Source organism: Lepisma saccharinum, chromosome 9, assembly GCF_977018435.1.
Source record: "Lepisma saccharinum chromosome 9, izLepSacc3.1, whole genome shotgun sequence".
Lineage (NCBI taxonomy): Eukaryota > Metazoa > Arthropoda > Insecta > Zygentoma > Lepismatidae > Lepisma > Lepisma saccharinum.
Window position 1 is genome coordinate 85,057,767 of NC_139237.1, and position 17,481 is coordinate 85,075,247.

Consider the following 17,481-nt stretch of genomic DNA (forward strand, 5'->3'; position numbering starts at 1 on the left):
TCTAACCCATGTGCCAGGTTCCCCTTACTTGAGTCAGAGATCTGCTTTGGTCTGTTTAGACTTTTTCCCTCTCCCGAAAAAGTGTTTTCAGTTGTGTGAGCTCTCAGTGATTTTTACTTTTTTAAGTGATTTCTGAAGTGTCATATTCGTGCATTACACTCGCGTGTGTAGTGATCGCAATGGATCATAGTAAAAAAAGGGTAACTGTAACGTTCACAGTATAATATTATTATTAATAATTACATATAATTATCATTATATATACAAAATATGTAACACCTTCATTGTGAAGGAAGGTCATCATTTCCCGGCGACATGAGCTAGCGCTGTATTGGCAACACTGTGCGGTTTCTCCATAAGCGCCGTTGTGTCTTCTGAACGTGAAAACGACTCTAGGTTTAGACCAGAAAATCAGCAATTAATATTACAGATGCACAGCCCATTCCTTACACCCGGAAAGGTCAAATGTGGAACTATACATTAGTTAATAAGCATGTACACTCGGCGACACACCAGTTGCGCATGGTAGGATACTCGTAGCTATAGTCCACGCGTTTACTTCGTTAACGTCGAAGAACTGAAGAAAGCCGCCGCCGCGAACGAGGGTGGGGATAAATAGCGGGCGTTATTTTCGTCCAATCACACTCAGCCATAAGCCAATGGGCGCAGCTGTCATTCTGCTCGTCTACTCCACGTGGAGTCTCAGTCACATGACTGCGGAGGGACAAGGTGCGTAGAGTAGATGTGTAGCAACACTGTGCGTTGAATGTGATTGTTGCAGCTGGTGGGCGCGCTCCGTTGACTTCAAAGCCAGCCGGTCGTTAACGTAGCTAGCGCGTCGACTATACGTCGGAACATCTCCAGGTGACACCGCGAGTCTAGCTAGCATAGCGATAAGTGCTGGGTTGAGATGACGTCAGCGGTTCTCTTGTTGATTGGATGCTTCGAGAGTTGTCACTCGCTCCCAAGTTGGAAATGCACAAAAGCCAGAGATGTTACAAAAATAATCAATCTTAATCCATCGAGACCACCATTTTGAAATCGAAAAGAGAACTAGACTACATTTTCTTGATTTAAGATAGGAAACTGTAGTACACTCTGTCCTGAGAATCTCTTGAGAGAGCGAACAAAAACAAGTCTCTGCGCAACTGAAGCTACCAGCCGTTTGCAGCAGCGAGCACTGCTTTGCTCCGCCCACTCGCTCTCAAGTTGGAAATGCACAAAAGTCAGAGATGTTACAAAAATAATCAATCTTAATCCATCGAGACCACCATTTTGAAATCGAAAAGAGAACTAGACTACATTTTCTTGATTTAAGATAGGAAACTGTAGTACACTCTGTCCTGAGAATCTCTTGAGAGAGCGAACAAAAACAAGTCTCTGCGCAACTGAAGCTACCAGCCGTTTGCAGCAGCGAGCACTGCTTTGCTCCGCCCACTCGCTCTCTCCCCTTTACTACCACCAGGCTCAGCCTTGCTCCACAGATCCCCGAGACAGAGTGAAAGTCTCATCGAGGAACCATCCCTATGAGATATTACACCAAGAGATTAACGCTCACACGTAGCCAGGAGGAAGACTCGGGGGAAGGGGGTTGAAGCCCCATCCGAAATTCTACAAATATATAATCTGGTAAATAGTGTGTAGTAGTAACTAATTTTACTTCCATTAAACATCTTGTATAATAACTTGTAATATACTGAGAATTTCATAGTCAGGGCTTCTTCCCACTTTCTCGCCTTAAAATGGCGGCTGGTGATGGGGGGATGACCGCCCCTCCTTTCCGAAACAAAATTCTGGCTACTGTTAAGGCTGTATTCTTTGATGAAGTCGACAATATTTCCGCATTCAAAACAATGTATTTGTACTTTCAGGTGTCTCCCATCAGATCCTACCGTCAAGAAGCCACACGCCGCTGAGATGTCATCGTCAAGACTGTACCATGCATGGACGACAATATGCGCCATCCTTCTAGTCAATCACCTGGACAGTCTTGCAGCAGAAGAGGACCCCAGCTTCCTCCAGAGTCTCCTCAACTTCCTGGTGGAAGGCGGTCTGGCGTGGGACGGCCTTCCGGAAGACGCCGAGAACTTTCTTCCAGAGTACGACTTCATAATAGTCGGAGCCGGGAGCGCAGGCTGCCTCCTGGCCAACAGGCTGACCGAAAACAAGGACTGGAGCGTGCTACTTGTGGAGGCTGGAAGAAACGCGAACTGGGTGATGGACATCCCTCTGCTGGCGCCGATGCTGCAGGTCACGGACGCCAACTGGCATTATCTCACCGAGCCGCAACCGTCAGCTTGCCTCGGCTTGAGGAACAAGCGCTGCCACTGGCCGAGAGGTAAAGTCCTCGGAGGGAGCAGCGTCCTCAACTTCATGGTGTACACCAGAGGGAACAAGAGGGACTACGACAACTGGGAAGCGCTCGGCAACAAAGGGTGGGGGTACCGCGATGTTCTTCCGCACTTTAAGAAGTTTGAGAACATGTCCATACCGGAGCTGCAAGGGTCCAGGTATCACTCCACCGGTGGACGCATGACGGTCTCCTACCCTTCCTGGCACACGCCGCTGAGCGAAGCGTTTCTGGAAGCGGGTGTCGAGAAAGGGTTCGACATAGTGGACTATAATGGTGGGACGCAAACGGGGTTTTCCTTCATACAGTCCACAACCAGGAACGGCAGAAGGTGGAGCTCGGCTACGGCTTTTCTGGATCCCATCAGGTCAAGACGAAATCTTCACGTTGCAAAGGAGACTTTGGTAACCAAAGTTCTCGTTGATCCAAGTACAATGCGCACGTTCGGCGTGCGGATGACGCGTAGAGGGAAGACCCACGACATACGTGCAAAAAGAGAGGTTATCCTGTCGGCAGGAGCCATAAACTCCCCGCAGCTGCTCTTGCTCTCGGGGATAGGTCCTCGCGAGCACCTGGAGTCACTGAAGATACCGGTCCTGCAAGACCTGAAGGTGGGCCACAACCTCATGGACCACATGGCGCTGGGCGGATTGACGTTCCTGGTCAACTCCTCGGTCAGCATCATGTCGGACAGGATAATAGACCGCCTGGAGTACGTTTCGATGTACGAGAGGTTCCGCAAAGGTCCCCTGGCGGTGGCGGGAGGAGTGGAAGCCCTGGCGTTCCTCAACACGAAGTACGCCAACGAAACGGAAGACTTCCCCGATGTAGAACTCCTCTTCATCGGCGCTTCCATCAACACCATTCCCATGACCAAGAACACGTTCGGAATCAGCGACGAGATTTTCAAAAAGGTGTACGAGCCCATCTTAGACAAGGACGCGTGGATGGTTTTCCCCATGGTGATGAGACCCAAGAGCAGAGGAATCGTACAACTCAAAGACCGAAATCCCCGCCACGCTCCCCTCATCTTCCACAACTACTTCTCGGACGAGAGGGACCTGGACACGATCGTCGAGGGGACCAAGATGACCTTAGCCCTCAGCAAAACCAAAGCTTTCCAGAAGTTCGGCACACGGCTCCACGATATCCCGATACCGGGCTGCGACCATCTCAAGTTCGGATCGGATAAGTACTGGAGGTGCGCCACCAGGCACCTGACCTTCACCATTTACCACCAGTCCGGGACGTGCAAAATGGGCCCGCGAGACGACCCCAGCGCGGTGGTGGATCCCAATCTCAGAGTGTACGGAGTGAAAGGGTTGAGAGTTGTGGACGCTTCTATAATGCCAGACATACCTACCGGGCATATAAACGCACCGATATACATGATAGCCGAAAAGGCAGCGGATATTATAAAGAAAGCTTGGGAACCACACACCAAACGACGGTTATAATTTGTATAAACAGTCAGTGGCGTATTTACGATCTCATTTCGAGATCTCCACCATTACACTGCGTAAGTACATTCAACGGTAAAGATAATAGTAGGAAAATTGTCCATCACTATATTAATGCTCCTGTATTCCACATCGTGTGTTATTTTAAGATATGGGATTCTGTTGATGCGAAGGAGATATGGTCTTTTGCTTATTGACGTTTGCATTTTGAATTTGAAATTGAATTTAAAAAATTTGTGTGCGTCAGCTCTGATGCTATTTTGCACCCGTCACACTATACGGGGTCCAGCCCCTTATCATAACAAAAACAAAAACGTCTGAAAACTAAAATTTCCTTACCTTCGTTAAAAGCTGAGGCTAAAAACGGCACTCGGCACAAATAAGGACAAAACACAGGACGACACAGAATTATACTGGTCATCGGGCCAGTCGCCAAAGCCTCGTTAGTCTGCAGTCCTGGGTAAACTACTTATTGACGTTTGCATTTCAAAATCATAACATCACATTCTGGGATACAAACTAAATTATAAGGGTGATGGACAATTCGCCTACTATTTCCTTTTCTGTTGGGTGTACATGCCTCAGGAATTCATACCCTACGGGTAGTACTTTACAGAATCATAATTTTTAAGTCAGCAAGGTATGATGACCATATTTTTTCCGCTTTGCGTACATTTCGGGAGGGGTTCAAGCCACATCTTCCCCCTTAAATATTATTGAAAAAGCATGGAAATCGCACTGTGAGTGAAAACTGTCTTCAAAACACCACTAAGACGATAGTGTCCAAGATATCACATGATCTGCTGTCGATAAACTACGATGTTATTTTCGTGACTAACACTCGATCGAGGTACCATTCTCATTCACACGTATACAGGGTGAACAGAAACTATAGGTGATTCCTGACAGGTAAAGGAACAAAAAAGTTCATATCAACATATGTCCGGAAATGGACGGTGAGTCTGCAATAAAGCAATTAGTACCGGTACACATTACATGGCATGACTTTCATCCATGTTACAGCAGGTGTTCAAAGTGGCCTTCATGGGATGCAATGCAAGCGTCCACACGTCGCATTATGGATTGCCTCACTCGTTCGAATGTTCCAGCCTGTACCCGAATAGCGTCTCAGGCTACACGGACACGCTGTTCAAGGGTCTGCACATCAGGAACTGGCTCAGCATACACAACACTTTTCAGATGCCCCCACAAGTAAAAATCAAGGGGTTGAAGTCCGGTGATCGAGCGGGCAATGCCACAGGGCCTCCTCGTCCGATCCATCTTCTGGGGAAGATGTTGTTGAGGTGTTGACGAACAATAATGCGAAAGTAGGCTGGCGCTTCATCATTCATCAGCCACATTACTTGTATTGCCAGAGGCACATTCTGAAGCAAATGAGGAAGAGTGTTCTCCAGGAAATCCAGATACGTCTGTCCGTTAAGGCGTTGTGGAAGAACAAATGGTCCAAGTAGGTGGTCGCCAATAATCCCTGCCCATACATTGATGCTGAACCGTTGCTGACGAGACGATTCAATCATTGCCCGAGGATTGGCTGTAGCCTACAGATGACGATTGTGTATGTTGACGATGCCATCTCTACCAAAGGTCGCTTCATCGGTGAAGAGGACTGACGACAGAAATCCCAATATGGTGGTAGCCAGTTACAAAAAACAGCGACAAAACCGTTCCCTTGGAGGAAAATCCACAGGATAATCCTTGCACACGTTGCAGGTGATAGGGATAGTAGCGGTTTTCATACAGGATACACAACACCGTCGCTTGACTTACATCATGCTGGCGGGTCTCTCAACCGTTTCCATCTGCTTGACCGTATACGAAGACCATCTCGGTTTGATCCTGGTATGAATAACGCACCATGGTTCTTCGACGTAGCTCCAATCAAATAATCTCCAACACAAAAAAGCACACTGTGAGTGTTGTTATGAGAGAATTATGTCGTTCTTCAGTGACATCTACCTTGGCAAATATGCGTTTCCGGACATATGTTGATTCGAACTTTTTTGTTCCTTTACCTGTCAGGAATCACCTCCTGAAGTTTGTCCCTACAGTTTCTCTTCACCCTGTATACTTCTTTTAAAAAAAAAATATTCAATTATGTGTTGAGTTCGCTGGAGCAAAGCAAGTTAGGAGTGAGTCTGCCATTAATATTTTTCAAAATGGTTTCGCAGGACTCTTTTGAATTCCTTACCGTTTCAGCTTGAATAGGAGGAATTTCTCTCAAGATTTCTTGTACCGTTTTTATATGTAAAGAAAAATTCTGTGATACTTTCGTTTTTCATATGAAATAAAACTTTACAAAATTGACCTGTTTCATTGCCGATCAATCTTTTGTTTTCGGACCATCTTCCAAAAAGAAAATGCATGCATGTGTACGGGAGATAAATTTCAGCATAAAGTTATATTTAGTGATATTTCTGCCTGTGGTTGAAGGGTAGTGATGAAACATAAAAATCAGGTTGCAAATACTACAGCACAAATACAGCAAATACACAACAAAGAATTTTCAATAGTACATAGCGGTCGCAGTGATGTAATGCAGCACACTCGATGAATTAAGATCAAGAATAACAAAGTATATTCTTGTCCACAACATCTACTGATTTTTTTGATTTTTTTTTACAAGAAAGGTGACTAGAAATTTTATTAAAGCTGTGATAATTCTATAGTGTCCCTATATTCAACTTGTGATTGCGACCTTATCCTATATTTTAATGTTGACTACCTAGCAAGCCTCACCGTGGGAGTTTACTGTACTGATTTTCCAGGGCATCCCTTACGTCTACCGGGAGATGAACCCAGAAAACGGGGAATGAAAATAGGAGACAAAATCGTAAAAACGCAGTATACAGCCTCAATAAATATTGCTACTCGCCTTTTTATCTAGAGAACAGTCGCTTCTTATGAAAAAGACTACTAAAAGATGCTGTAAGCAAATTCTTGCCCTCATCCGTCGTACAATATTAAGGCTATATATTGTTTTCACACTGTTGTCTCTTATTTTCAACTTGTGATTGCGCTTTTGTCGGTGAAAGACGATTATACTCTGTCGAATGTCACGCAAACCTATTTTGATCTTGTCAACCTGGGAACTCGGAACGTAGAGGCACCGCTGTGCTAATTTTCCAGAACATCCCTTACGTCTTACTGGTGTTGAATCCAGAATCCTTGCTTCGAAATCCAAACAAGGAAAGTAAAAGTGATGTCCAACCGTTCCATGCCAACCACTGACTTAACTCTTGCAAGTTCGCATTGAGTCAGTTCATGCAGGAGGTCAACCACCACCAGTTGTAAAGCCTTCAACTGACTTCAATGGCAGGCACACTTCTTTTGTTTCGCGCATTCCGGAAGAGGTGGCTGCCAAGTAATTGCTGCCTCTGGAACAGAACCACGGGTCGTTCGGCACGAAACTTAATGGCAACGGGTAACGGTACATCTTCCCAGTTCATCACGAAAAACCATACTATTTTTTCCCTCTACTTGCACAAGTAATTCCGAGAAACTGTCCGGGACTTATTCACAAACCATCACTGCCTCCCCGAGGGCATAGAGGTAACATCGTCGCATTGTAATCAAGGGATCCTGAGTTCAATACCCGGTAGAGCCACATGATGGTTCGGATACTACTTTGAACTGCACAGGTCCAGTCCCTATTAGCCTTTTCATGTGTAAAGTGGACTTCAAAAAACAAACTCAAAAAAACAACCACCGTGATCTAGAAAGCAATTCCGAACAGATGCATTTTGTCAGAATATCGTATTTTTCAAACATGATAAGATTTCGAAAAAGACCAAGATGAGACAGACTACAACAGTGGTTCCCAAACTGTGCGCCGCGACGCCAACAGGAGCCCCGCGAAATGTTCCAATACTTTCACTGAAATTCAATCAATGTTATGATTGCTTCAAATATGAGCTATTTAGTACTTTTTACATGTGACATATTTCTGAATCAAAATATGTATTTAATTTTCAACTCAAGGCCAGCAACCTAACCACAGTAACAGAGCGTTGCAAGTGTTAGATAGGCCTTCATTCTGACTTGGGCGCCGCGGGAAGATCTTGAAACACTAAGGGCGCCATGAAACGAAAAAGTTTTGAAACCCCTGGAAAATCCAGAAATGGGATTCGCATTATGTAGCAATTATTTTCTTTTATGGGTAGTGGCAAAACTCGGCGAGTTCTGTTTTCAAAAAATCGTTATTCTAGCATCATTATTTCAGGAAATATTTTAATTTGTTATTGGTAGTAATTCCAGTGGAAACGCTATATGTATGGTGGTTCGACTTTGAACCACACCCTCCCCTCATCAAAAGATCCAGCACCTGTCCCGCCGCTCCCACTTTCGGTTAATCGCGACGATGAGGATGAGTGTGATATGATGAACTTGATGAAGGGACACTTGCCCGTGCTGGGATTCGAACCCGGGACTCTTGTCGTCGTAGTGTGATATGCTAACCGTTACGCCACGGAGGTTGGCTCCAGGCTACTATCAAAGACTTCAACGTGGAAGTTCTAGATTGAGTTGTTAAAAGTCCTGGAACCCATAAATTCTAATGGGTTCTATTGGGTTCCCCAACAGGACTGAAACCTTTTTTCTCGCACAATTTAAATTCGGTCCAAATTGCGTATTGTATCATTGATAAAATGTTCCTGGACCGTATTTAAATTGATCCGGAAGCAAGGTATCTCGACCGAATTGAAATACATTAGAGATAAAAAGGTTATTTTGATCCAGAACCCTTTTCCATTGCAGATTTTCTCTCCTGGACCGGAATTGAATTTACTTATAATTTCTTGACCTTTAACAACCCTGGTTCAGGACACATTAACGTCTTGTCGGCAGACATCTGGCTCTAGGGTTTCCGAAAAGCAGCTACGGGCAAAGCCGCATTGCAATAAAACACCCTAGCTTCCGACAGTGGGTACACGATTTGCGAATGCAGCAAACAAGCCCTGGGGCCTCGCGGACACCTGTACGCGAAAAGACATTCGCCATGAACTTGAACTTGAGGTACAGTTGATGTTGCAAGCGCGTTCATCATTAGCAGTCGCAGAACCCGTTTCGCCAGAAGGAATTTCACTTTCTTCCCATCCTCTCGCCTCGGGGCGTTTGTTGTTTTTATTTTCGGTGAAAACAAAAGAACGCGGGGGAACACGAAGAAGTGTGGAGAGTACGGAAGAAGCCCGAGGAAAGAAACCAAAAGAAGTAAACGACCAACACGTGAGCCGAGTCTCCAAGTCTCATATCCGGAGCAGTCCGTTACAAGGCTATTCACCTTGTCTTGGCGGGCTCGGCAGGTTTAAAACGCTCCGTCGAGAAGGTTAGGGTTTAGTCTGCGCTGGGATGTAGCCTCCTGTGTGTGGTGCTTCGTGCTGCCGGGGCAGACTGATACAGGTAAGCGAGAACGCGTGTGAAGTTTTGTATTTCTGACATTTCATTTCGCCCTATAAAAGGACTGGGCCCAAGGTTGTAAAAATAAGCTATTGTGAATTTTAAAACAACAAATTTACAGTTTACATACGTATTACATTTTCCCTTTTCCTACGGGCTTCACCTCATCAGTACAAACATTTTGTTCTCGTGTTTTCTTTTGAAAATGTAAAGATTTTCTAAGAAACACCATTGAATGATTACCAGATGCATGTACTTTCTACAAATTACGATTCATACGTAAGCTAATTCGTACAGGGAGGTTATTTCAGTCGTTTACCGCGAGAGCGTCGGCCGCTCGGCGGATCAGTCATGCAGCAGGTCCCGGCAAATTGCGTTACAGGAAGTCCGTAACAGAAACCGCTTGTTTTGTAATGTTTCCACTTTTCACAATTACAGTTACAATTACAATTGAAATAAGCACGTACCTTGTCGCAAGGATGTTGGCCGGTGTCCTCCCAAATACAAATATATCTGGCACCTTCTTTCTGACATCTAACCTTACATTAGACATCGCTACTTTATCCACAGTTGTCGCGAGAGCGTCAACTTCACTTTTCGTGAAAGTACATTCATCTCATAATCATTCAGTGATGCTTATTGGGCTCTTAGAATCTCACATTTTCAAAGGAAAAACACGAGAACAAAATATTTGTACTGATGAGGTGATGCTCGTAATATATAAACTGTAAACCTTAAATTTCTGTTGTTTTAAAACTCAATAATTTTCATAGGCAAAAGTAGCAAATATTTATCCACCCTGACCTACGTAGAAAAATATGCAAAATAATAAATCATTTTAAACTGTAAATAGTGACGCTTTCATTAAACTGTAAATAATATTTTGCAAATACCATTTAAAAACAAGTTACAATTATATAGTACAGTCAACGCCAAAGATAATGGTAGGCAAATTGTCCACCGATATTTTAATTACTTTTTTATTCTACATTCTGTGTTGTTTTAAGGAATGGAGCTATGTTGGTTCGATGCAGGCATTGTTGTCTGCTTATTGAAGTCATTATTTCAATTAATTTTCATCACATTGTGTAATACAGGCTAAGTGAAAATAGTGGTGGACAATTTGCCTACTGTTTCTTTCGCCGTTGGGTGTACATCTAATTTTTTTTTTATTTTTACTAGAAGAAAAGTTACTGAAGTTATTATGTAATTTCATGAATATCCTCAACATTTTTTCCCAAAGTAGGTTCATGTACATTATCAGAAAAGAGTATATTTACACACAATTCTCTTATTTGATTTAAAGACACGTAACATATTTATATATGCTCTGCCGAAAAACGTATATAAAAGATTTGAAGCATTTGTCTTGTAACAAAACAGTAATTTAAATCAAGAAAATTATATTTATATAAAAATCATAAAAAATGATTATTTAAATAAAAAAAATCATGACTTTTACACACCCTGACCTAGCCGATGCCGGTGTCGATATATCTGTATGCGCCGACACCTGTGGAATCGGTAGCGGCTAGTATTTACCGTAGTCTTCCACGGGGTCCGAAAAAATGCAATTGCTCGGAATCTAATAATCCTGAAAATGATGCAAAATTCAAAATTTATTTTCATTTTGATCCACTGGAGGATCTTGACCGCATGTACGGTGACTGGTTCGAATTGAGTTTATTGAGGAGCCGATTCTCGTGGGGGGGGGGGATATTGTGTTTTTCATAATAGCGTCTGTCATAGACATGTAATTGAGTAATGGTAATCGATTTTTCTACAAAATCTACATCATATTGTACTAAAAGCAAGTCGATATATGTCTAAATGAGTCGAGACGTATATGGATACACAAATTAATCGCGACCGCACCTACCAGTGTTAAAGGTCCAGGAATTTTAAATAAATTCAATTCCGGTCCAGGAGAGAAAATCAATCAGCAAGCGTAAATTGGTTCTGCACCGTAAAGAACTTTTTTATCTATAAAGTATTTCAATTCGGTCCAGGAACCTTATTAACAGATCAATTTAAATACGGTACAGGAACCTTTTTTCAATGAAACAATACGCAGCTTGGACCGAATTTAAATTGTGCGAGAAAAAGGGTTCCGGTCCTGCAAGGTTCGTGGACCTTTAACAACCCTGGGTTAGACGTTGTGCGCAGTGCGTGCAGGTGGCCGTGAAAAGAAAGTGATGTATCTGCAGACAGACGCAAGCCTTGTAGGGAATTTATAATAGATAATTCCTTTATTCTCGCCAGCAACGACGGAGAAAGTAAGAAACTTAAGATATGGCTATCAGACTGAGATGAACCTTGAGTACTTGACCCGAGGATCCTTGACGGACACTGCACAATGCTGACACCCAACACGGCTTGCAAGTAAAGAGCAGCTCTATGTCTTAGCGTGTTGGCATTATCTGGCAGGGCTGTCTGTTCTCCGACCTCATCTTGTTTTCTCTTTCTCTGCATTACATATTCAAGGGGTCCCAGATTCGATACCCGGTGGAGGTACATAGTGGGTCGGATCCCACTTTAAACTGTAGGTCCAGTCCCGATTAGCCTTACTGTGCACAAAGTGGACTTAAAACACCAAATCAATCAATCAATCAAATCTGTATTACATAACGTTGAGAACATATTGGATCCGGTTTTGGCCTAAGTTTTATCCTGGCGTACGTGGCCAGAGAACAACAAAACGAACACACACTGGCGTCGAGCTACTCTAAATTCGAATTCCGACCAGTAAATGAACAAATTCCATTTTTTTCCGCCGAATTTGCCACAAGTGTAGTTTGATCTTATTCTTGTTATTTAGCGTCGCTCTTCTGCCATTTTTGCTAATCGCGACGATGAGGATAAGTGATATGGTGAAGGGACATTCACGAAAGATCATGTCCAGCCTGGGATTCAAATCCGGGAATATATTTTTAAAGATTATACAATAATCAACGTCCTCTCAATATTGATTTGTGAGAAAAAAGGCTTCTACCTTGCTAAAGCCCACTATTTATGATTAAATTCTCGAGTATAATCTTTTAAGACATGAATATATGTCCAAATATGAAGCCATTCAAAAATACTACATTTGTACTTATCCTTATTCCATCACCAGATTTTTTTTCTATGGTCACAGACAACTAGTTCCAGAAAAATCCTAAGCACATGTGATCTTCCAATTGTTTTTTTATAATTTGAGTACTTAGTGCTTAACAGCTTTGGTGTTTGTGATCTAAATGTACACATTTGCTCTGATTCAGCTATTTCGCAATGTAGATAAAAATATACATATCTGGCAATTACAATTATCGTTCTTTACATGTTGTTACAAAATACCAAGAATGACATAATTTCTATACACTGAGCAATTTTAAAGAGTTTACCTTTGTACATAAATCTTGATGCAATCAATGTAAATGTATATAATTTCAATAAAGTTATTTATAAATCTGAATGTTTCTATCTTGCTTCCTTGAGGGAACACACATACAAAGTAATGTTTGATATTGTTTTTTGATATTATCAGTCAAAAAATAACTTATAAATATGAATTCAAAATATTGCACAATTTGATAACTTGTCGTAGTATACAAATTTGCCTTTTAACCATCATATTTATTCAAAGTGGTTCAAATTGCAATTCCAGACACATTTCATTATATTACATGAATACATTTTGAGTAACATGTGACTAAATCTATTCTTTTGATTGCAAGAGGTGGAACTATGACTTTAGCCTAACCATCTCAATACCAGCTTAATTGTCATACTATACACAGGACAAGTCGGATTTTGTTTCGAGGGACCTGATTTTTTTTTTTCACGGAGCATGTTGAAGCTGTTGCAATTAGTACTGTAGTGACATCATCATGCAAGTAATGCAGATTTGTGTTGATTTTCAAGTATCGTCCACGTGTACTTCTTCGCTACAACCTCAGGGTTAACACGTGGACGCTCTGTGTTTTCCCTCAGTTTTCCAGAATCTTCAGTTTTATAGTACACTACAAAATATTCAACTCAGTTGCCACCGAAAGTGGTGAAACACCTAAATGGTGTAACACAACACACAGAACAAGAGTGGTAAAGGTCTCCATACTTGGTGTGGCTTGATTATAACGGTATGTTTGCACAATGTGTACAGCGATATTAATTCAGTTTTCTTTTTTGCAGAAAAACCTGCATTCATCAACCACCACTGGGGAACCATAGTGAAGTCTCAGCGAACGTGAAACACAACACCCGAGAAAGATGGCCAAACCAATTCTTCTTTTGTTGTTTTCGCTAGGCTTCGTGCAGATCCAAGCTATAATCCCATTGTCGCTGTGGGAAATGGCTATACAGGCGTACCGGAAGGCCATAACACACCCGGAAGCCAAAGTTCCGGACACCAGGGAGGTCCTCGAGGAGTACGACTTCATAGTCATCGGCGCCGGCCCGGGAGGGTCGGTGGTCACCAACAGGCTCACGGAGGTTCCGGGGTGGAAGGTCCTCCTGCTCGAAGCCGGGAAGGACGAGTTCTTCTTCTCCGACATCCCAGTCTTCACGAGCTACATCCAGCTCACGGACTACAACTGGGGCTACCGGACGCAGCCGTCCAACTCGGCGTGTCTCGGGATGAAGGAGAGGCGGTGCTCGTGGCCGCGCGGGAAGGCTGTCGGAGGGACCAGCGTCATCAACTACATGATCAACACCAGAGGGCAACGGCACGACTACAACGAGTGGGAGGCCATGGGGAATCCCGGGTGGGGGTTCGACGATCTGCTGCCGTACTTCCGGAAGATGGAGGACATGAGGATACCCGAGCTGGCCAACTCCTCGTACCACTCCACCGGCGGGTACCTCACCATCGAGGAGATCGCCTGGCACACGCCGCTGCGGACGGCGTTCCTGGAAGCGGCCAAGGAAAAGGGCATGAAGATCGGCGACTACAATGCCGAGAGCCAGTCAAAGTACTCCTACATACAAGCCACCACGAGGAGAGGCGCCAGGGTTAGCGCCGCCAAGGCTTTCCTCAGGCCGATCCGGCTCAGGCCCAACTTCCACCTCGCCAAGCGGGCACGGGTGACGAAGATCTTGATCGACCCGAACACGAAGCAAGCGTACGGCGTCGAGTATGTCCGCAGGGGAAGAAAGAGGGTCGTTAAAGCTAGAAAGGAGATCATACTGTCCGCTGGGGCCATCAACTCCCCGCAGCTCCTCATGCTCTCTGGAGTAGGCCCCAGGGAGCACCTGGAGGAACTGGGGATCCCCGTCATACAGGACCTTAAGGTTGGGTACAACTTGCAGGATCACTTCGGAGCGTCCGTGGCTGTCTTCCTCGTCAACGAGTCCATAGCGCTGGTGGAGAAGAGGCTGCACAACGCAAGGGCCTTCCTGGAGTACTACGTCAACCGCAGCGGTCCCATGACGATTCCAGGAGGAGTCGAAGCCATCGGATGGGAGAACACAAAGTACGCCAACCCGGCCGAGGACAGGCCTGACGTCGAGATCCTCTTCACGGCAGGCGGCATCAACTCTGACGGAGGCGGCACCATCCAGATGGGACTAGGGTTGACTGAGGAAACGTACAACTCCATGTTCAGGCCGATCAACAACAGGGACGTCTGGAGCGCCATGCCCGTCCTCATGCGTCCGGAGAGCAGAGGCCGCGTCAAGCTCAAGAGCAAGAACCCTTACAGCTGGCCTCTCATGTACCACAACTACTTCGACGTCTACAGGGACATGGAGATCATGATAGAAGGCGTGAAGAAAATCATCGCGCTCAGCGAGACGAAGGCGTTCCAGAAGTACGGCTCCACGCTGCATCGGACGCCAGTCGCTGGATGCCGAAGCATGGAATTCGGCACGGACGAATACTGGGATTGCGCCATTCGGCACCTCACGTTCCCTCTCCATCACCAGTGCGGCACGTGCAAGATGGGTCCGAGTTCGGATCCCGACGCGGTGGTGGACCCGCAGCTCAGGGTCCACGGCATCAAGGGGCTGAGGGTTGTTGACGCTTCCATCGTTCCCACGCTGCCCAGTGCGCATCTCACCACGCCGACGTACATGATTGGGGAGAAGGGTGCGGATCTGATCAAAAAGGCTTGGAGAAAATTGTAGACCCCTCGTACTATACTGATGGTGACAACTCTACTGCTGCAGGAAAATATTATGTTCTCTGCATATTTCTGACACGGGTAATGCGTTTACTGCACTAGGTTGACAGTGTGGTGTTTAGTAGACGCCATTTAAATTACAACGCGTTATTTCAGCTGCACATTGCGGAAGCTTCTAAAAATCGAACACTTAATTTCATTAATGGTATCAAACCAAAGCACAACAAGGCAAGTAAAAATCTATCACAGGATAAATGTTATTTTACACAGCACCCAGGTTTCTAAAAAAAATGACTTCATTTTCACAAATACATGGTTTCAATGAAAATTTTAAATTCATATTTTGAACAATTGCAATAAGTAGAACAAGATTAGGACTAAAAATAGTTCTGAGAGGATCCATAAGCAACAGATTCGTGCATTTCAACGACGTCATTTATACCACAGACATTTCAGACTGGAAACAATGCGCTCGCGCAAAGTCAGGGAGATAGAAATAGGGCGGAGCTGCGCATTATTGTCTTCATATTTATGAATAAATGATTTATTCTCACTTGTGAAGTAAAATGTGTAGAGCTATATTCTTTTTAGTAAACTTTAAAATTGTAATCTTGTGCGGTACAATGACTCACAAACTTCAAAATAGATGTTAGAAGTGAAAATGCGAAGGTATGTTAGCAGCCAAAATAGTATCCCCCCACCCCCCACTTCGAAATTTTTGGCTTAAAGTTGACCCATGTTAAAAGGCTCACATTTTCAGTCTAGTACCGGAGGTCTGTGATTTATACAGTTGTATACGCTATCAATTTACGCAAGGGTTCTTGTGGGGAATGCCTTTCCAGAAGAGGTTCAAAACAGGTGGTGGATATTTTCCAGAAAAGTACTTTTAAAATTATTTGCTGATTCTCATGAGTGTAAGAAGAAGAAATTTAAAAGTTATCTTCACTTTTCCTGGTGTCAGGTAACAAAGAACCCCTTGCTCTTTGCAAAATAGAACCGAAACTAACAGAAATGAAATACAATTTTTAGGTAGCTTCTCGACCTTTGGGTTTAGAAATGACAGGGATTTAATTCAATTTCTCAGGCATGCACTTTCTAGTGCTGTAAGCGAAAAGTACATAAGAATAATGTCACATTACACTATACAGTTATATATTCAACAGTTACAGCCCTCTACATACCCATGCTGATGACAGAGTTATTACTCTAGAGGTACAAATATTGGTGCAAAAAGACTGAAAGTTTATATTTTTAGAATGAAATAAACCGACATCACTGTTCTGAACACCTGTCGATCACACGTTATGGTGTGAAGTAAATAATTATTCAACATTTTACATTACATATACTATCAGGCGCCTGTAAATTTCGAATACGAAGAAGTTGCATTTCTTCACATAAGTATTTATTTATTATTTATATGTACGAGTCTCATGTACAACATGAATGAAATGAAAGTGTAAGGGTGTGGACTTACGTGTGCATGGCTGTTTTATTCAGTCAGGGCCTTGTAAAATAAATAAAAGTATATTACTTTTTCTTAAGTGTTATTTCAATATTAGTTTTACTCAACGCTTCTTTGTACTTGAGTCTATCCATGATCTATGCTGCTGGTATAATCTTATTGTAGAACCCAAAGTATTACATTATGCACACTCGTGGTCATTTCTGGATTGTAACAACTTCATTGACTTTCAGTGGAAGCATTACAACCAGGGACGGCACTACAGGGGGTCTGAAGCCCCCCAAAAGCACCTCAGCCCCCCTGTAGGCCCTAGATTTTTGTAGTACGGTAAACGCATTTCAACCGAAAACTTAAAAAGTAAAATTTCCATTTTCCATTATGAAACTTCCATTGGGTAAAGTACAATGTTCAAGTACATTTTCTAGTTGGGGTAGATCGCAATTACTTTATTACGATGTGTTCTGAAATCAATGGGCCACTGGTCATTCGATACTAACAAGTAATTTGCCAGACATGAGTCGCCAAAATTGCTACGAAATCTGCTGCCTGCCTGCAAGATGGACCTATTCAGTGGCTCTGACGTTGTTCTTTGATTGTCGTTGGCAGCCTTTGTAACTCTTATCACTATATTTCTGAAAGGTCTAACAGGTGTGACAAATGAATTTTTAAAAGTAGAGCGACGTTCAAAATGTAAAG

At 43.6% G+C, this 17,481-nt stretch overlaps 2 pseudogenes across 1 annotated transcript; both read left to right on the plus strand.

Annotated features, from left to right (window-relative positions):
- The first annotated feature begins 1,917 nt into the window (after positions 1 to 1,917).
- On the plus strand, positions 1,918 to 3,807 carry LOC145992522 (glucose dehydrogenase [FAD, quinone] pseudogene; annotated as a pseudogene).
- Positions 3,808 to 9,131: 5,324 nt separating this feature from the next.
- LOC145992216 (glucose dehydrogenase [FAD, quinone] pseudogene) lies at positions 9,132 to 17,184 on the plus strand (annotated as a pseudogene). Its single transcript, XR_014442155.1, has 2 exons — positions 9,132 to 9,225; positions 13,393 to 17,184. The product of XR_014442155.1 is annotated as a glucose dehydrogenase [FAD, quinone] pseudogene (transcript).
- The last annotated feature ends 297 nt before the right edge of the window (positions 17,185 to 17,481 follow it).